This window comes from Pan paniscus, chromosome X (genome assembly GCF_029289425.2).
Source record: "Pan paniscus chromosome X, NHGRI_mPanPan1-v2.0_pri, whole genome shotgun sequence".
Classification (NCBI taxonomy): Eukaryota; Metazoa; Chordata; class Mammalia; order Primates; family Hominidae; genus Pan; species Pan paniscus.
In genome coordinates, this window is record NC_073272.2 from 149,895,443 (window position 1) to 149,915,657 (window position 20,215).

Below are 20,215 nucleotides of genomic sequence, written 5' to 3' on the forward strand. Positions count from 1 at the left end.
GGAAGGGTGGTCCAGGGTTTAGCAGGTGATGACGCGGCCGGGAGGGTGGTCCAGGGGTTAGCAGGGGACGACGGGGCCGGGAGGGTGGTCCAGGGGTTAGCAGGGGACGACGGGGCCGGAAGGGTGGTCCAGGGGTTCGCAGGAGACGACGGGGCCGGAAGGGTGGTCCAGGGGTTAGCAGGTGACGACGGGGCCAGAATGGTGGTCCCCGGGTTAGCCGGAGACGACATGGCCGCCAGGGTGGTTCAGGGTTTAGCCGGAGAGGACTGGGCCGGAAGGGTGGTCCAGGGTTTAGCAGGTGACGACGGGGCCGAAAGGCTGGTCCAGGGGTTGGCAGGAGACTACGGGGCCGGAAGGCTGGTCCAGGGGTTAGCCGGAGATGACTTGGCCGGAAGGGTGGTCCAGGGTTTAGCAGGTGACGACGGGGTAGGAAGGGTGGTCCAGGGGTTAGCAGGAGACGACGGGGCCGGAAGGGTGGTCCAGGGGTTAGCAGGAGATGACTTGTCCGGAAGGGTGTTCCAGGGGTTAGCAGGTGACGACGGGGCCGGAAGGGTGTTCCAAGGTTTAGCCGGAGATGACGGGGCCGGAAGGGTGGTCCAGGGTTTAGCAGGTGACGACGTGGCCGGAAGGGTGGTCCAGGGCTTAGCCACAGATGACGGGGCCGGAAGGGTGGTCCAGGGTTTAGCAGGTGACGACGGGGCCGGAAGGGTGGTCCACGGTTTAGCCAGAGAAGACGTGGCCGGAAGGGTGGTCCAGGGTTTCGCAGGTGACGACGGGGCCGGAAGGGTGGTCCAGGCGGTAGCAGGAGATGACGGGGCCGGAAGGGTGGTCCAGGGGTTAGCAGGAGACGACGGGGCGGAAGGAAGGTCCAGGGTTTAGCAGGAGACTACGGGGCCGGAAGGCTGGTCAAGGGGTTAGCAGGAGACGACAGGGCCGGAAGGGTGGTCCAGGGTTTAGCAGGTGACGACGTGGCCGGAAGGGTGGTCCAGGGCTGAGCCGGAGATGACGGGGCCTGAAAGGTGGTTCAGGGTTTAGCAGGAGGCGACGGGGCCGGAAGGGTGGTCCAGGGGTTAGCAGGAGACGACAGGGCCGGAAGGGTGTTCCAGGGTTTAGCAGGTGACGACGGGGCCGGAAGGGTGGTCCACGGTTCAGCAGGTGACGACGGGGCCGGAAGGGTGGTCCAGGGTTTAGCCGTAGATGACGGGGCCGGAAGGGTGGTCCAGGGTTTAGCAGGTGACGACGGGGCCGGAGGGGTGGTCCAGGGTTTAGCCGGAGATGACGGGGCCGGAAGGGTGGTCCAGGGTTTAGCAGGTGACGACGGGGCTGGAAGGGTGGTCCAGGGCTTAGCCGGAGAGGATGGGGTCGGAAGCGTGGTCCAGGGTTTAGCCAGAGATGACGGGGCCGGAAGGGTGGTCCAGGGTTTAGCAGGTGACGACGTGGCCGGAAGGGTGGTCCAGGGGTTAGCAGGTGACGACGGGGCCGGAAGGCTGGTCAAGGGGTTAGCAGGATACTACGGGGCCGGAAGGCTGGTCCAGGGGTTAGCCGGAGAAGACGTGGCCGGAAGGGTGGTCCAGGGCTTATCCGGAGATGAGGGGGCCGGAAGGGTGGTCCAGGGTTTAGCAGGTGACAACGGGGCCGGAAGGGTGGTCGAGGGGTTAGCAGGAGGCGACGGGGCCGTAAGGGTGGTCCAGTGTTTAGCCGGAGATGACGGGGCCGGAAGGGTGGTCCAGGGTTTAGCAGGTGACGACGGGGCCGGAAGGGTGGTCCAGGGTTTAGCAGGTGACGACGGGGCCGGAAGGGTGGTCCAGGGTTTAGCAGGTGACGACGGGGCCGGAAGGGTGGTCCAGGGTTTAGCAGGTGATGACGGAGCCGGGAGGGTGGTCCAGGGGTTAGCAGGGGACGACGGGGCCGGAAGGGTGGTCCAGGGGTTAGCCGGAGATGACTTGGCCGGAAGGGTGGTCCAGGGTTTAGCAGGTGACGACGGGGCAGGAAGGGTGGTCCAGGGGTTAGCAGGAGACGACAGGGCCGGAAGGGTTGTCCAGGGGTTAGCAGGTGACGACGGGGTCGGAAGCGTGGTCTAGGGGTTACCAGGAGATGACTTGTCCGGAAGGGTGTTCCAGGGGTTAGCAGGTGACGACGGGGCCGGAAGGGTGTTCCAGGGTTTAGCCGGAGATGACAGGGCCGGAAGGGTGGTCCAGGCTTTAGCAGGTGACGACGTGGCCGGAAGGGTGGTCCAGGGCTTAGAGGCAGATGACGGGGCTGGAAGGGTGGTCCAGGGTTTAGCAGGTGACGACGGGGCCGGAAGGGTGGTCCACGGTTTAGCCGCAGAAGTCGTGGCCGGAAGGGTGGTCCAGGGTTTTGCAGGTGACGACGGGGCCGGAAGGGTGGTCCAGGGGTTAGCAGGAGACAACGGGGCGGAAGGGTGGTCCAGGGTTTAGCAGGAGACGACGGGGCTGGAAGTGTGGTCCAGGGGTTAGCAGGAGATGACTTGGCCGGAAGGGTGGTCCATGGGTTAGTAGGTGACGACGGGGCCGGAAGGGTGTTTCAGGGTTTAGCCAGAGATGACGGGGCCGGAAGGGTTGTCCAGGGTTTAGCTTGTGACGTCGTCGCCGGAAGGGTGGTCCAGGGCTTAGCCGGAGATGACGGGGCCGGAAGGCTGCTCCAGGTGTTAGCAGCAGGCGACGGGCCCGGAAGGGTGGTCCAGGGGTTAGCCGGAGACGACGGGGCCGGAAGGGTCGTTCAGGGGTTAGCAGGAGACGACAGGGCCGCAAGGGTGGTCCAGGGGTTAGCAGGTGACGGCGGGGTCGGAAGGGTGGTCCAGGGTTTAGCAGGTGACGACGGGGACGGAAGGGTGGTCCAGGGATTAGCAGGGGACGACGGGGCCGGAAGGGTGGTTCAGGGGTTAGCAGGAGACTACGGGGCCGGAAGGGTGGTCCAGGGGTTAGCCGGAGAACACGTGGCCGGAAGGGTGGTCCAGGTCTTAGCCGGAGATGACGGGGCCAGAAGGATGGTCCAGGGTTTAGAAGGTGACGACGGGGCCGGAAGAGTGGTCGAGGGGTTAACAGGAGACGACGGGGCCGGAAGGGTGGTCCAGGGGTTAGCAGGTGACAACGGGGCCGGAATGGTGGTCCACGGGTTAGCAGGAGACGACGGGGCCTGAAGGATGGTCCAGGGTTTAGCAGGTGACGACGGGGCCGGTAGGGTGTTCCAGGGGTTAGCAGGAGACGACGGGGCCAGACGGGTGGTCCAGGGTTTAGCAGGTGACGACGGGGCCGGAAGGGTGTTCCAGGGTTTAGCCGGAGACGACGGGGCTGGAAGGGTGGTCCAGGGATTAGGAGGTGACGACGGGGCCGGAAGCGTGGTCCAGGGGTTACCAGGAGATGACTTGTCCGGAAGGGTGTTCCAGGGGTTAGCAGGTGACGACGGGGCCGGAAGTGTGTTCCAGGGTTTATCCGGAGATGACGGGGCCGGAAGGGTGGTCCAGGGTTTAGCAGGTGACGACGGGGTCGGAAGGTTGGTCCAGGGTTTAGCACGAGATGATGGGGTCGGAAGGGTGGTCCAGGGGTTAGCAGGTGACGACGGGGCCGGAAGGCTGGTCCACGGGTTAGCAGGAGACGACGGTGCTGGAAGGGTTGTCCAGGGATTAGCAGGTGACGACGGGGCCGGAAGCATGGTCCAGGTGTTGCCAGGAGATGACTTGTCCGGAAGGGTGTTCCAGGGGTTAGCAGGTGACGACAGGGCCGGAAGGGTGTTCCAGGGTTTACCCGGAGATGACGGGGCCGGAAGGGTGGTCCAGGGTTTAGCAGGTGACGACGTGGCAGGAAGGGTGGTCCAGGGGTTAGCAGGTGACGACGGGGCCGGAAGGCTGGTCAAGGGGTTAGCAGGATACTACGGGGCCGGAAGGCTGGTCCAGGGGTTAGCCGGAGAAGACGTGGCCGGAAGGGTGGTCCAGGGCTTATCCGGAGATGAGGGGGCCGGAAGGGTGGTCCAGGGTTTAGCAGGTGACAACGGGGCCGGAAGGGTGGTCGAGGGGTTAGCAGGAGGCGACAGGGCCGTAAGGGTGGTCCAGTGTTTAGCCGGAGATGACGGGGCCGGAAGGGTGGTCCAGGGTTTAGCAGGTGACGACGGGGCTGGAAGGGTGGTCCAGGGTTTAGCAGGTGACGACGGGGCCGGAAGGGTGGTCCAGGGTTTAGCCGGAGATGACGGGGCCGTAAGGGTGATCCAGTGTTTAGCAGGTGACAATGGGGCCGGAAGGGTGTTCCAGGGTTTAGCAGGAGTTGATTGGGTCGGAAGGGTGGTCCAGGGGTTAGCAGCTGACGACGGGGCCGGAAGTGTGGTCCAGGGCTTAGCAGGAGACGACGGGGCTGGAAGGGTGGTCCAGGGATTAGCAGGTGACGACGGGGCCGGAAGCGTGGTCCAGGGGTTACCTGGAGATGACTTGTCCGGAAGGGTGTTCCAGGGGTTAGCAGCTGTCGACGGGGCCGGAAGGGTGTTCCAGGGTTTAGCCGGAGATGACGGGGCCGGAAGGGTGGTCCAGGGTTTAGCAGGTGACGACGTGGCCGGAAGGGTGGTCCAGGGCTTAGCCGGAGATGACGGGGCCTGAAGGGTGGTCCAGGGTTTAGCAGGTGACGACGGGGCCGGAAGGGTGGTGCAGGGGTTAGCAGGAGACGACGGGGTCAGAAGGGTGGTCCAGGGTTTAGCAGGTGTCGACGGGGCCGGAAGGGTGGTCCAGGGGTTAGCAGGAGACGACGGGGCCGGAAGGGTGGTCCAGGGGTTAGCCGGAGACGACATGGCCGGAAGGGTGGTCCAGGGCTTAGCCGGAGAGGACGGGGCCGGAAGCGTGGTCCAGGGTTTAGCCGGAGATGATGGGGCTGGAAGGGTGGTCCAGGGTTTAGCAGGTTGCGACGGGGCCGGAAGGGTGGTCCAGGGGTTAGCCGGAGACGATATGGCCGGAAGGGTGGTCCAGGGTTTAGTCGGAGAGGACGGGGCCGGAAGGGTTGTCCAGGGTTTAGCAGGTGACGACGGGGCTGGAAGGCTGGTTCAGGGGTTGGCAGGAGACTACGGGGCCGGAAGGCTGGTCCAGGGGTTAGCCGGAGATGACTTGGCCGGAAGGGTGGTCCAGGGTTTAGCAGGTGACGACGGGGCCAGAAGGGTGGTCCAGGGTTTAGAAGGAGATGACGGGGCTGGAAGGGTGTTCCAGGGGTTAGCAGGAGACGACGGGTCCAGAAGGGTGGTCCACGGGTTAGCAGGAGACGACGAGGCTTGAAGGGTGGTCCAGGGTTTAGCCGGTGATGACGGGGTCAGAAGTGTGTTCCAGGGGTTTGCAGGAGACGACGCGGCTGGAAGGGTGTTCCAGGGGTCAGCAGGAGACGACGGGGCCGGAAGGGAGGTCCAGGGTTTAGCCGCAGATGACTGGGCAGGAAGGGTGGTCCAGGAATTAGCAGGTGACGACGGGGCCGGAAGTGTGGTCCAGGGGTTAGCTGGAGACGACGGGGCCAGAAGGGTGGTCCAGGGGTTAGCCGCAGACGACATGTCCGGAAGGCTGGTCCAGGGCTTAGCCGGAGACGACGGGGCCGGAAGGGTGGTCCTGGTTTTAGCAGTTGACGACGGGTCCGGAAGGGTGGTCCAGGGGTTAGCAGGAGACTACGGGGCCGGAAGGGTCGTCCAGGGGTTAGCCAGAAAAGACGTGGCCGGAAGGGTCGTCCAGGGCTTAGCCGGAGATGACGGGGCCGGAAGGGTGGTCCAGGGTTTAGCAGGTGACGACGGGGCCGGAAGGGTGGTCGAGGGGTTAGCAGGAGACGACGGGGCCGGAAGGGTGGTCCAGGGAATAGCAGGAGACAACGGGGCCGGAAGGGTGGTCCAGGGGTTAGAAGGAGACGACGGTGCTGGAAGTGTGTTCCAGGGGTTAGCAGGAGACGACGGGGCCGGAAGGGTGGTCCACGGGTTAGCAGGAGACGACGGGGCCTGAAGGGTGGTCCAGGGTTTAGCAGGTGACGACGGGGTCAGAAGTGTGTTCCAGGGGTTAGGAGGAGACGACGCGGCCGGAAGGGTGTTCCAGGGGTTAGCAGGAGACGACGGGGCCGGAAGGGAGGTCCAGGGTTTAGCCGCAGATGACTGGGACGGAAGGGTGGTCCAGGGATTAGCAGGTGACGACGGGGCCGGAAGGGTGGTCCAGGGCTGAGCCGGAGATGACGGAGCCTGAAGGGTGGTCCAGGGGTTGGCAGGAGACTACGGGGCCAGAAGGCTGGTCCAGGGGTTAGCCGGAGATGACTTGGCCGGAAGGGTGGTCTAGGGTTTAGCAGGTGACGACGGGGCCGGAAGGGTGGTCGAGGGGTTAGAAGGAGACGACGGGTCTGGAAGGGTGTTCCAGGGGTTAGCAGGAGACGACGGGGCCGGAAGGGTGGTCCACAGGTTAGCAGGAGATGACGGGGCCTGAAGGGTGGTCCAGGGTGTAGCAGGTGACGACGGGGTCAGAAGTGTGTTCCAGGGGTTAGCAGGATACGACGCGGCCGGAAGGGTTTTCGAGGGGTTAGCAGGAGACGACGGGGCCGGAATGGAGGTCCAGGGTTTAGCCGCAGATGACTGGGCCGGAAGGGTGGTCCAGGGATTAGCAGGTGATGACGGGGCTGGAAGGGTGGTCCAGGGGTTAGCCGGAGACGACGGGGCCAGAAGGGTGTTCCAGGGGTTAGCCGGAGACGACATGGCCGGAAGGGTGGTCCAGGGCTTAGCCGGAGACGACGGGGCCGGAAGGGTGGTCCAGGGTTTAGCAGGTGACGACGGGTCCGGAAGGGTGGTCCAGGGGTTAGCAGGAGACTAGGGGGACGGAAGGGTGGTCCAGGGGTTAGCAGGAGACGACGGGGCCGGAAGGGTGGTCCAGGGGTTAGCAGGAGTCGACGGGGCCGGAAGGGTGATCCAGGGGTTAGCAGGAGACGACGGGGCCGGAAGCGTGCTCCAGGGTTTAGCAGGTGACGGCGGGGCCGTAAGGGTGGTCCAGGGGTTAGCAGGGGACGACGGGGCCGGAAGGGTGGTCCAGGGGTTAGCAGGAGACGACGGGGCCGGAAGGCTGGTCCAGGGGTTAGCAGGAGATGACTTGGCCGGAAGGGTGGTCCAGGGGTTAGCAGGTGACGACGTGGCCGGAAGGGTGGTCCAGGGCTGAGCCGGAGATGACGGGGCCTGAAAGGTGGTTCAGGGTTTAGCAGGAGGCGACGGGGCCGGAAGAGTGGTCCAGGGATTACCAGGAGACGACAGGGCCGGAAGGGTGTTCCAGGGTTTAGCAGGTGACGACGGGGCCGGAAGGGTGGTCCACGGTTCAGCAGGTGACGACGGGGCCGGAAGGGTGGTCCAGGGTTTAGCCGGAGATGACGGGGCCGGAAGGGTGGTCCAGGGTTTAGCAGGTGATGACGGGGCTGGAAGGGTGGTCCAGGGGTTAGCAGGAGACGACGGAGCTGGAACGGTGGTCCAGGGGTTAGCCGGAGATGACATGGCCGGAAGGGTGGTCCAGGGCTTAGCTGGAGAGGATGGGGCCGGAAGCGTGGTCCAGAGTTTAGCCGGAGATGACGGGGCCGGACGGGTGGTCGAGGGGTTAGCAGGAGACGACGGGGCCAAAAGGGTGGTCCAGGGGTTAGCCGGAGACGACATGGCCGGAAGGGTGGTCCAGGGTTTAGCCGGAGAGGACGGGGCCGGAAGGGTGGTCCAGGGTTTAGCAGGTGACGAAGGGGTCGGAAGGGTGGTCCGGGGTTTAGCAGGAGACGATGGGGTCGGAAGGGTGGTCGAGGGGTTAGCAGGTGACGACGGGGCCGGAAGGGTGGTCCACGGGTTAGCAGGAGACGACGGGGCTGGAAAGGTGGTCCAGGGCTTAGCTGGAGAGGACGGGGCCGGAAGCGTGGTCCAGGGTTTAGCCAGAGATGACGGGGTCGGAAGGGTGGTCCAGGGTTTAGCAGGAGACGATGGGGTCGGAAGGGTGGTCCAGGGTTTAGCCGGAGAGGACGGGGCCGGAAGGGTGGTCCAGGGTTTAGGAGGTGACGACGTGGCCGGAAGGGTGGTCCAGGTCTGAGCCGGAGACGATGGGGCCGGAAGGGTGGTCCAGGGCTTAGCAGGTGACGACGGGGCCGGAAGGGTGGTCCACGGGTTAGCCAGAGACGACGGGGCCGGAAGGGTGGTCCAGGGTTTAGCAGGTGATGACGCGGCCGGGAGGGTGGTCCAGGGGTTAGCAGGGGACGACGGGGCCGGGAGGGTGGTCCAGGGGTTAGCAGGGGACGACGGGGCCGGAAGGGTGGTCCAGGGGTTCGCAGGAGACGACGGGGCCGGAAGGGTGGTCCAGGGGTTAGCAGGTGACGACGGGGCCAGAATGGTGGTCCCCGGGTTAGCCGGAGACGACATGGCCGCCAGGGTGGTTCAGGGTTTAGCCGGAGAGGACTGGGCCGGAAGGGTGGTCCAGGGTTTAGCAGGTGACGACGGGGCCGGAAGGCTGGTCCAGGGGTTGGCAGGAGACTACGGGGCCGGAAGGCTGGTCCAGGGGTTAGCCGGAGATGACTTGGCCGGAAGGGTGGTCCAGGGTTTAGCAGGTGACGACGGGGTAGGAAGGGTGGTCCAGGGGTTAGCAGGAGACGACGGGGCCGGAAGGGTGGTCCAGGGGTTAGCAGGAGATGACTTGTCCGGAAGGGTGTTCCAGGGGTTAGCAGGTGACGACGGGGCCGGAAGGGTGTTCCAAGGTTTAGCCGGAGATGACGGGGCCGGAAGGGTGGTCCAGGGTTTAGCAGGTGACGACGTGGCCGGAAGGGTGGTCCAGGGCTTAGCCACAGATGACGGGGCCGGAAGGGTGGTCCAGGGTTTAGCAGGTGACGACGGGGCCGGAAGGGTGGTCCACGGTTTAGCCAGAGAAGACGTGGCCGGAAGGGTGGTCCAGGGTTTCGCAGGTGACGACGGGGCCGGAAGGGTGGTCCAGGCGGTAGCAGGAGATGACGGGGCCGGAAGGGTGGTCCAGGGGTTAGCAGGAGACGACGGGGCGGAAGGAAGGTCCAGGGTTTAGCAGGAGACTACGGGGCCGGAAGGCTGGTCAAGGGGTTAGCAGGAGACGACAGGGCCGGAAGGGTGGTCCAGGGTTTAGCAGGTGACGACGTGGCCGGAAGGGTGGTCCAGGGCTGAGCCGGAGATGACGGGGCCTGAAAGGTGGTTCAGGGTTTAGCAGGAGGCGACGGGGCCGGAAGGGTGGTCCAGGGGTTAGCAGGAGACGACAGGGCCGGAAGGGTGTTCCAGGGTTTAGCAGGTGACGACGGGGCCGGAAGGGTGGTCCACGGTTCAGCAGGTGACGACGGGGCCGGAAGGGTGGTCCAGGGTTTAGCCGTAGATGACGGGGCCGGAAGGGTGGTCCAGGGTTTAGCAGGTGACGACGGGGCCGGAGGGGTGGTCCAGGGTTTAGCCGGAGATGACGGGGCCGGAAGGGTGGTCCAGGGTTTAGCAGGTGACGACGGGGCTGGAAGGGTGGTCCAGGGCTTAGCCGGAGAGGATGGGGTCGGAAGCGTGGTCCAGGGTTTAGCCAGAGATGACGGGGCCGGAAGGGTGGTCCAGGGTTTAGCAGGTGACGACGTGGCCGGAAGGGTGGTCCAGGGGTTAGCAGGTGACGACGGGGCCGGAAGGCTGGTCAAGGGGTTAGCAGGATACTACGGGGCCGGAAGGCTGGTCCAGGGGTTAGCCGGAGAAGACGTGGCCGGAAGGGTGGTCCAGGGCTTATCCGGAGATGAGGGGGCCGGAAGGGTGGTCCAGGGTTTAGCAGGTGACAACGGGGCCGGAAGGGTGGTCGAGGGGTTAGCAGGAGGCGACGGGGCCGTAAGGGTGGTCCAGTGTTTAGCCGGAGATGACGGGGCCGGAAGGGTGGTCCAGGGTTTAGCAGGTGACGACGGGGCCGGAAGGGTGGTCCAGGGTTTAGCAGGTGACGACGGGGCCGGAAGGGTGGTCCAGGGTTTAGCAGGTGACGACGGGGCCGGAAGGGTGGTCCAGGGTTTAGCAGGTGATGACGGAGCCGGGAGGGTGGTCCAGGGGTTAGCAGGGGACGACGGGGCCGGAAGGGTGGTCCAGGGGTTAGCCGGAGATGACTTGGCCGGAAGGGTGGTCCAGGGTTTAGCAGGTGACGACGGGGCAGGAAGTGTGGTCCAGGGGTTAGCAGGAGATGACTTGGCCGGAAGGGTGGTCCATGGGTTAGTAGGTGACGACGGGGCCGGAAGGGTGTTTCAGGGTTTAGCCAGAGATGACGGGGCCGGAAGGGTTGTCCAGGGTTTAGCATGTGACGTCGTCGCCGGAAGGGTGGTCCAGGGCTTAGCCGGAGATGACGGGGCCGGAAGGCTGCTCCAGGTGTTAGCAGCAGGCGACGGGCCCGGAAGGGTGGTCCAGGGGTTAGCCGGAGACGACGGGGCCGGAAGGGTCGTTCAGGGGTTAGCAGGAGACGACAGGGCCGCAAGGGTGGTCCAGGGGTTAGCAGGTGACGGCGGGGTCGGAAGGGTGGTCCAGGGTTTAGCAGGTGACGATGGGGACGGAAGGGTGGTCCAGGGATTAGCAGGGGACGACGGGGCCGGAAGGGTGGTTCAGGGGTTAGCAGGAGACTACGGGGCCGGAAGGGTGGTCCAGGGGTTAGCCGGAGAACACGTGGCCGGAAGGGTGGTCCAGGTCTTAGCCGGAGATGACGGGGCCAGAAGGATGGTCCAGGGTTTAGAAGGTGACGACGGGGCCGGAAGAGTTGTCGAGGGGTTAACAGGAGACGACGGGGCCGGAAGGGTGGTCCAGGGGTTAGCAGGTGACAACGGGGCCGGAATGGTGGTCCACGGGTTAGCAGGAGACGACGGGGCCTGAAGGATGGTCCAGGGTTTAGCAGGTGACGACGGGGCCGGTAGGGTGTTCCAGGGGTTAGCAGGAGACGACGGGGCCAGACGGGTGGTCCAGGGTTTAGCAGGTGACGACGGGGCCGGAAGGGTGTTCCAGGGTTTAGCCGGAGACGACGGGGCTGGAAGGGTGGTCCAGGGATTAGGAGGTGACGACGGGGCCGGAAGCGTGGTCCAGGGGTTACCAGGAGATGACTTGTCCGGAAGGGTGTTCCAGGGGTTAGCAGGTGACGACGGGGCCGGAAGTGTGTTCCAGGGTTTATCCGGAGATGACGGGGCCGGAAGGGTGGTCCAGGGTTTAGCAGGTGACGACGGGGTCGGAAGGTTGGTCCAGGGTTTAGCACGAGATGATGGGGTCGGAAGGGTGGTCCAGGGGTTAGCAGGTGACGACGGGGCCGGAAGGCTGGTCCACGGGTTAGCAGGAGACGACGGTGCTGGAAGGGTTGTCCAGGGATTAGCAGGTGACGACGGGGCCGGAAGCATGGTCCAGGTGTTGCCAGGAGATGACTTGTCCGGAAGGGTGTTCCAGGGGTTAGCAGGTGACGACAGGGCCGGAAGGGTGTTCCAGGGTTTACCCGGAGATGACGGGGCCGGAAGGGTGGTCCAGGGTTTAGCAGGTGACGACGTGGCAGGAAGGGTGGTCCAGGGGTTAGCAGGTGACGACGGGGCCGGAAGGCTGGTCAAGGGGTTAGCAGGATACTACGGGGCCGGAAGGCTGGTCCAGGGGTTAGCCGGAGAAGACGTGGCCGGAAGGGTGGTCCAGGGCTTATCCGGAGATGAGGGGGCCGGAAGGGTGGTCCAGGGTTTAGCAGGTGACAACGGGGCCGGAAGGGTGGTCGAGGGGTTAGCAGGAGGCGACAGGGCCGTAAGGGTGGTCCAGTGTTTAGCCGGAGATGACGGGGCCGGAAGGGTGGTCCAGGGTTTAGCAGGTGACGACGGGGCTGGAAGGGTGGTCCAGGGTTTAGCAGGTGACGACGGGGCCGGAAGGGTGGTCCAGGGTTTAGCCGGAGATGACGGGGCCGTAAGGGTGATCCAGTGTTTAGCAGGTGACAATGGGGCCGGAAGGGTGTTCCAGGGTTTAGCAGGAGTTGATTGGGTCGGAAGGGTGGTCCAGGGGTTAGCAGCTGACGACGGGGCCGGAAGTGTGGTCCAGGGCTTAGCAGGAGACGACGGGGCTGGAAGGGTGGTCCAGGGATTAGCAGGTGACGACGGGGCCGGAAGCGTGGTCCAGGGGTTACCTGGAGATGACTTGTCCGGAAGGGTGTTCCAGGGGTTAGCAGCTGTCGACGGGGCCGGAAGGGTGTTCCAGGGTTTAGCCGGAGATGACGGGGCCGGAAGGGTGGTCCAGGGTTTAGCAGGTGACGACGTGGCCGGAAGGGTGGTCCAGGGCTTAGCCGGAGATGACGGGGCCTGAAGGGTGGTCCAGGGTTTAGCAGGTGACGACGGGGCCGGAAGGGTGGTGCAGGGGTTAGCAGGAGACGACGGGGTCAGAAGGGTGGTCCAGGGTTTAGCAGGTGTCGACGGGGCCGGAAGGGTGGTCCAGGGGTTAGCAGGAGACGACGGGGCCGGAAGGGTGGTCCAGGGGTTAGCCGGAGACGACATGGCCGGAAGGGTGGTCCAGGGCTTAGCCGGAGAGGACGGGGCCGGAAGCGTGGTCCAAGGTTTAGCCGGAGATGATGGGGCTGGAAGGGTGGTCCAGGGTTTAGCAGGTTGCGACGGGGCCGGAAGGGTGGTCCAGGGGTTAGCCGGAGACGATATGGCCGGAAGGGTGGTCCAGGGTTTAGTCGGAGAGGACGGGGCCGGAAGGGTTGTCCAGGGTTTAGCAGGTGACGACGGGGCTGGAAGGCTGGTTCAGGGGTTGGCAGGAGACTACGGGGCCGGAAGGCTGGTCCAGGGGTTAGCCGGAGATGACTTGGCCGGAAGGGTGGTCCAGGGTTTAGCAGGTGACGACGGGGCCAGAAGGGTGGTCCAGGGTTTAGAAGGAGATGACGGGGCTGGAAGGGTGTTCCAGGGGTTAGCAGGAGACGACGGGTCCAGAAGGGTGGTCCACGGGTTAGCAGGAGACGACGAGGCTTGAAGGGTGGTCCAGGGTTTAGCCGGTGATGACGGGGTCAGAAGTGTGTTCCAGGGGTTTGCAGGAGACGACGCGGCTGGAAGGGTGTTCCAGGGGTCAGCAGGAGACGACGGGGCCGGAAGGGAGGTCCAGGGTTTAGCCGCAGATGACTGGGCAGGAAGGGTGGTCCAGGAATTAGCAGGTGACGACGGGGCCGGAAGTGTGGTCCAGGGGTTAGCTGGAGACGACGGGGCCAGAAGGGTGGTCCAGGGGTTAGCCGCAGACGACATGTCCGGAAGGCTGGTCCAGGGCTTAGCCGGAGACGACGGGGCCGGAAGGGTGGTCCTGGTTTTAGCAGTTGACGACGGGTCCGGAAGGGTGGTCCAGGGGTTAGCAGGAGACTACGGGGCCGGAAGGGTCGTCCAGGGGTTAGCCAGAAAAGACGTGGCCGGAAGGGTCGTCCAGGGCTTAGCCGGAGATGACGGGGCCGGAAGGGTGGTCCAGGGTTTAGCAGGTGACGACGGGGCCGGAAGGGTGGTCGAGGGGTTAGCAGGAGACGACGGGGCCGGAAGGGTGGTCCAGGGAATAGCAGGAGACAACGGGGCCGGAAGGGTGGTCCAGGGGTTAGCAGGTGACGACGGGGACGGAAGGGTGGTCCAGGGGTTAGCAGGAGACGACGGGGCCGGAAGGGTGGTCCAGGGGTTAGCAGGAGACGACGGGGCCGGAAGGGTAGTCCAGGGGTTAGCAGGAGTCGACGGGGCCTGAAGGGTGATCCAGGGGTTAGCAAGAGACGACGGGGCCGGAAGGGTGATCCAGGGGTTAGCAAGAGACGACGGGGCCGGAAGGGTGCTCCAGGGTTTAGCAGGTGACGGCGGGGCCGTAAGGGTGGTCCAGGGGTTAGCAGCGGACGACGGGGCCGGAAGGGTGGTCCAGGGGTTAGCAGGAGACGACGGGGCCGAAAGGCTGCTCCAGGGGTTAGCAGGAGATGACTTGGCCGGAAGGGTGGTCCAGGGGTTAGCAGGTGACGACAGGGCCCCAGGGCGTTCCAGGGTTTAGCCGGAGATGACGGGGCGGAAGGGTGGTCCCGGGTTTAGCAGGTGACGACGTGGCCGGAAAGGTGGTCCAGGGTTTAGCAGGTGACGACAGGGCCGTAAGGGTGGTCCTGCGTTTTGAAGGTGACGACGGGGTCGGAAGGGTGTTGAGGGGTTAGCAGGAGACGACGGGGCCGGAAGGGTGGTCCAGGGGTTAGCCGGAGACGACGGGGCCGGAAAGGTGTTCCAGGGGTTAGCAGGAGACGACGGGGCCAGAAGGGTGGTCCAGGGGTTAGCAGGAGATGACTTGTCTGGAAGGGTGTTCCACAGGTTAGCAGGTGACGACGGGGCCGGAAGGGTGTTCCAGGGTTCAGCAGGAGACGACGGGGACGCAAGGGTGGTCCAGGGGTTAGCAGGAGACGATGGGGCCGGAAGGGTGGTCCAGGGGTTAGCAGGTGACGGCGGGGTCGGAAGGGTGGTCCAGGGTTTAGCAGGTGACGACGGGGACGGAAGGGTGGTCCAGGGATTAGCAGGGGACGACGGGGCTGGAAGAGTGGTTCAGGGGTTAGCAGGAGACTACGGGGTCGGAAGGGTGGTCCAGGGGTTAGCCAGAGAAGACGTGGCCGGAAGGGTGGTCCAGGGCTTAGCCGGAGATGATGGGGCCGGAAGGGTGGTCCAGGGTTTAGCAGGTGACGACGGGGCCGGAAGGGTGGTCCAGGGGTTAGCAGGAAACGACGGGGCCGGCAGGGTGGTCCAGGGGTTAGCAGGAGACGACGGGGCCGGAAGGGTGGTCCACGGGTTAGCAGGAGACGACGGCGCCAGAAGGGTGGTCCAGGGGTTAGCAGGAGATGACGGGGCCGAAAGGGTGGTCCAGGGTTTAGCAGGTGACGACGGGGCCGGAAGGGTGGTCCAGGGGTTAGCCGGAGATGACGGGGCCGGAAAGGTTGTCCAGGGGTTAGCAGGAGATGATGGGGCCGGAAGGGTGGTCCAGGGGTTAGCCGGAGATGACGGGGCCGGAAGGGTGGTCCACGGGTTAGCAGGTGACTACGGGGACAGAAGGGTGGTCCAGGGGTTAGCAGGAGACGACGGGGCTAGAACGGTGGTCCAGGGGTTAGCAGGAGGTGACGGGGCCGGAAGGGTGGTCCAGGGGTTAGCAGGTGGTGACGGGGCCAGAACAGGGTTGCAGGGAGGCGGGATGTGGTCCAGGGCGGCCTCCTGGGAAGGTATCATTTGAGCAAAACTTGACAGGCGTGAGGGGAAAGGCTCGCGGTGTCTGGGGAACTGGTGCACTGGGTACAGCTGGTGTGGAGCTCGGAGCGGAGACTGTGCTGGGGATGGGGTGGCCCAGCCGGGAGGTCTGTTGGCCTCGAGTCAGAAAGGTGACAGGCATGGATTAGCAGGGCCTGTGGGCACCAGGAGGATTTGTCCTGCAGGAGGTGGGAGCCACTAAGGGGTCCAGGGCAGAGGAGGAATGGGACCTGACGTCCAACTGTCTTTAAAACCTAAGTCAGGCCAGGCGCAGCAGCTCAGGTTTGTAATCCCAGCACTTTGCGGGGCTGAGGCAGGAGGATTGCCTGAGTCCAGGAGGTCAAGACCAGCCTGGGCAACATGGTGAAACCCCTTCTCTACTAAAAATATAAAAATTCGCCCGGCGCAGTGGTACACGCCCGTGATCCCAGCACTTTGGGAGACCAAGGTGGGCGGATCACTTGAGGACCGGAGTTAAGACCAGCCTGGCCAACATGGTGAAATCCCATCTCTCCTAAAAATACAAAAATTAGCCAGGTGTGGTGGTGGGCGCCTGTGATCCCAGCTACTCGGGAGGCCGAGGCAGGAGAATGGCTTGAACCCGCGGGATGGATGTTGCAGTGAGCCCTGACTGTGCCACTGCACTCCAGCCCCGGCGTCAGAGTGAGACTCTGTCTCAAAAAATAGGCCAGGGTTGGGAGGCAGAGGCGGGCGGATCACGAGGTCAAGAGATCGAGACCATCCTGGCCAACATGGTGAAACCCCATCTCTACTAAAAATACAAAAATTAGCTGGGCGTGGTGGCGGGTGCCTGTAATCCCAGCTACTCGGGAGGCTGAGGCAGGAGAATCGCTTGAACCTGGGAGGCAGAGGCTGCAGTGAGCCGAGATCGTGCTACTGCACTCCAGCCTGGGGGACACAAGGAGATACTGTCTGAAAAAAAAAAAATAGCCCAGGGCTGCTTCCCCTGGGAAACACTAAACGGCGGATGACGCCGGTGCAGTGGGGCGGCCCTGGGATGGGGAACGGCGCTGGCTTCCCCCGAGGCTTCGGCACTGGCTTCCGGGCTGGGGCCGCGGAGCTCACAGAGGCAAGACAGAGGATAAGGAGTAGACGCCTGTCACCAAGCTGGGCCGCCTGGTCCAGGACATAAAGATCATGTCCCTGGAGGAGGTCTGTCTCTTCTCCCTGCCCATCAAGGAATCTGAGATCATTGACCTTTTCCTGAGGGCCTCTCTCTGAAGGACGAGGTTTTGGAGATTATGCCGGTGCAGAATTGCCCTTGATAGTTGTGGAGGTGACACATACTACCAAGGAGTCCTACGGGTTTGCAGTTTAGAGGGTGCTCATTAGTGTCTGGTGGACAGGATTTACGTTTGGCTTTTATGTCTGTACTGGATCCGGTGGGGTTTTTTACTTCCTTCCTTGATTCCCCCACTATGCCCCCACTTTTTCTTTCTTGTTTTCCTTCCTTCCTACTTTCCTTTCCTCTCCTTTTTTCTTTCTCTCTTTCTCTCTCTCTTTGCTTCCTTCTTTCCTTCCTTCCTTCCTTCCATCTCTCTCTCTCTCTCTGCTTCCTTATTTCCTTCCTTCCTTCCTTCCTTCCGTCTCTCTCTCTCTCTCTCTTTCCCTCCCTTCCTTCCTTCTCCTTTCTTTTGGAGTCAAAAATTAATTTAAAAGATGTCATGTCATGTTTTAACTTAGGAAGCAGCCTTTTCTGGTCACTTGGGGTGTTCATCTTAGAACACATGCTATCATCGACGAACTTCTTTGACTGATCAGAGGAAATAGATTCAAGTTCTTACCGTAGACACAACTGGGCACAGACATCAAAAGAGCTCTGAAATCAGGGCGTGCAGAGAGCCCCAACACCCACACACCAGAACCCAGAGGTATCCCTGCCTGTGATTTTTAATTTGACAGTAGCTGGCAGAGTCCTGGGAGACGTGGGAAGAGGCCATAAGAGAATGCAGACATGGGAATGGATTAATCCAGAGTCCAGCCATGGTCTGCAGGTGGATCTCCCTGTCTCGGCCTGCTCACTTACAAATGGGTGCTCATTTACAAATCGGTGTGAATCACATTTCATCATTTGTGAGCTCCTTAGTTTCCAAGAAGTACAATTTTCTCATGTGTTTCTTGGACTTTATGCATATGCCTCCAGAGTTTGAATCATGCAGAGATGCTGCCACTTAAAAACCTCTTTCCTACAAACTTACACCCCTCCGATCGTGGTTTTCCTGTGAATCTCAGCCGGGCACGATGGCTGACGCCTGTCATCCCAGCACTTTGGGAGACTGAGGCAGGTGGATCACGAGGTCAGGAGTTCAAGACCAGCCTGGCCAAGATGGTGAAATCCTGTCTCTACTAAAAATACAAAAAATAGCCGGGCACGTTGGCAGGCACCTGTAATCCCAGCTACTTGGGAGGCTGAGGCAGGAGAATCGCTTGAACTCAGGGGGCAGAGGTTGCACTGAGTCGAGATCACGCCACTGCACTCCAGGCTGGGTGACAGAGTGAGACTCCATCTCCAAAAAAAAAAAAAAAAAAATACTGTTAGAAGAATGGAAAAAACTATATAGATGGAGAGAAAATATTAGTAATCTGATATCTGATAAAGAACTCATATGCTGAATAAATACCAAACATTTAACATTCAACCTTTGAAAACAAAGAAGCCAGCTAAAGATGTAAATGATTTGAAGACATTCACCAGTGAAGACACGCAGAAATACACATACATTCACCAATGAAGATACACACATGAAAAGATGATCACCATAATTATTCACTAATAATGCAAATGTCAACAGCACTAAGATTCCTCTACCCACCTATTACAATGGATAGAATTCAAATACCTGAGAATATCAAATTCTGGAGAGGATGTGGGATTCTCATTCATAGCTGGTAGACAAGAAAAATGTTTCATTCACTCTAGAAGGCCTTTTGGCCCTTTCTTATGTAGTAAAACATAGACTTACCCTTAGATCCATCAGTCGTACTACTAGGTTTTACCTAAGTGAATTGGAAACTGGTTCTCACATGGAAAATCGTGTACACGAATGTATATAGTAGTTTATTCATAATCACCAACCAAGATGTCCTTGAAGAGGTGAATGGATAAAACCAATGGTACTTCCACAAACTGAAAGTGTATTCAAAGTTCAATCTACCCTCAAATATTCCAGGACAGGAAATTTTGGAAGCCAGTTCAGCCAAGTGGCAAGGGAAAATGAATCACCATCTTATCTCAACTCTTCCAATGCATCCAAAATGGGCAATTGTTTAACTCATTCTCCCAGGCTCGCTCTCCTAGATTCATAAACAGATGAAGGCACCCGAGCACTCATGAAAAGAATTTGTGAGGCAAGTGTTCACACACATCGCAGCAAATGTCATAAACAGATAATCACATATCCAACACAACAGTGGATTAAACGAACAAGCTGCCTGTATGCATGGAATAAAAATAGGATTAAATGTTAGAAAAAAATTCAATTCTAATTCCCTGCATACCAGATAGACTAGAAAAAAACATTCAGTCATGACAATGGGTACAGGAAAAGGCTCTGAAATGAATCTATGTAAGTACAAATTAACAATGTTTAGCAAACTAACATTAAAAGGAACTTCCATTTCCTAAAATCGGCAGCAAGCATACATAAATGTGAAATGTCAGAAGCTCTGCCATTCACGGCAGTGACAAGTCGTTGACATATGCTGTCACCACTACCACCTACATCTGCAGTGAATATCAAAATGAAAAAGAGCCAGAGCTATGGATGTCAAGATGAAAATGAGATATGAAGACTGCAAAGAAATATAGTATTTGTTAACTATATGATTGTCTACATAGAAAATTCAAAGGAATAGACACATTGAATATTCAAATGAATAAAAGACTTCAGAAAACATCATACAGAAGGTCATTGAAGCAAAATCAAGAGCCTTGCCACACAAAAGCAACTTAGTGCATAAAATAGAAAATAGAAAATACACCATTCACAGAAGCATTAAAATCCAAAATGTAAATAAGAAGAGCCTGACAAGACCTTTATGGAAGCAACTGTGCAAAGTTGCTGATAGACTCAGGAAATAATCTCAAGTAAATGGATCTGTATACCATATTCCTTGATGGGGAACAGAATATGGCAAAGATGTAAATGCTACTTAAATTAAATACAGAGTGAGTGCCTTAACTGTCATTGCCAAAGTGACAACCAAGCTCAGGTTGCTGTGCTCTGCTCCCCAAATCAACCCCGGAAAAAATATAGGAGGGAAAAGATTTAAAAAAAAAAAAACCATCAAAACAGAGAAAGCCCTGGGGATGACTGAAGACTGTGCTAAACTGGTACTTGTGTTTTGGGTCCAGGGAGCAGCAGGGAAATCGAGGAGGTCTGTACCCTGCATAGATGGCAGATTACGGGATGGATGGGAGAAAGTGTTTAACATTCCACCCCACATCATCGCGCAATCTGAGGCAGCACCACAAAATCTGATGCCAGTAGCCCTGGAGTAATATCAGGACACCAGGAAATTTGAGTTGATTGAGACACTATGGCTCCAGAGTTCTGCTAACAACCACCTGAAACAAACTTAGTAGGAGAAGATCAGCCTTCCAAAAAATTATTATTTTAATGGAATATAAACAATGAACTAGGAATAGAATAGTAAGTATGTGTGAAGGCCACATACTATGGGTAGATATTAATAAAATATGTGTGCATATATATAGTATAAAGTCTAGAAATACAAGCGAATATGTAGCTAAAGATATATACATGTAAGTATATATAAGATATAAAGATATATATGCGTGTATGTATACATATAAGCATAGATGTATATAATGTCTAAAACAGGTATGTATATAAACGTAGATATAAACAAAATGTACAATACCATATATAACGTACACATACAATGTAAAATTTATTACCATGTGAATGAGAATTAAAATATGAAAATCGCTAATCTGGACTCTGCTGTGTTCGATACCTTCAAAACAC

The 20,215-nt window shown here is 59.9% G+C and overlaps 1 protein-coding gene across 1 annotated transcript in view; it reads left to right on the forward strand.

The window, feature by feature from the left end:
- The window catches only part of LOC129395207 (polysialoglycoprotein-like), a 62,028-nt gene extending 41,848 nt beyond the window's left edge, over window positions 1-20,180 (forward strand). The window contains exon 6 of the transcript XR_010111169.1: window positions 16,908-20,180. The gene's annotated coding sequence lies outside the window, so the exon portion shown is untranslated. The remainder of the gene's footprint in view (window positions 1-16,907) is intronic.
- The last annotated feature ends 35 nt before the right edge of the window (window positions 20,181-20,215 follow it).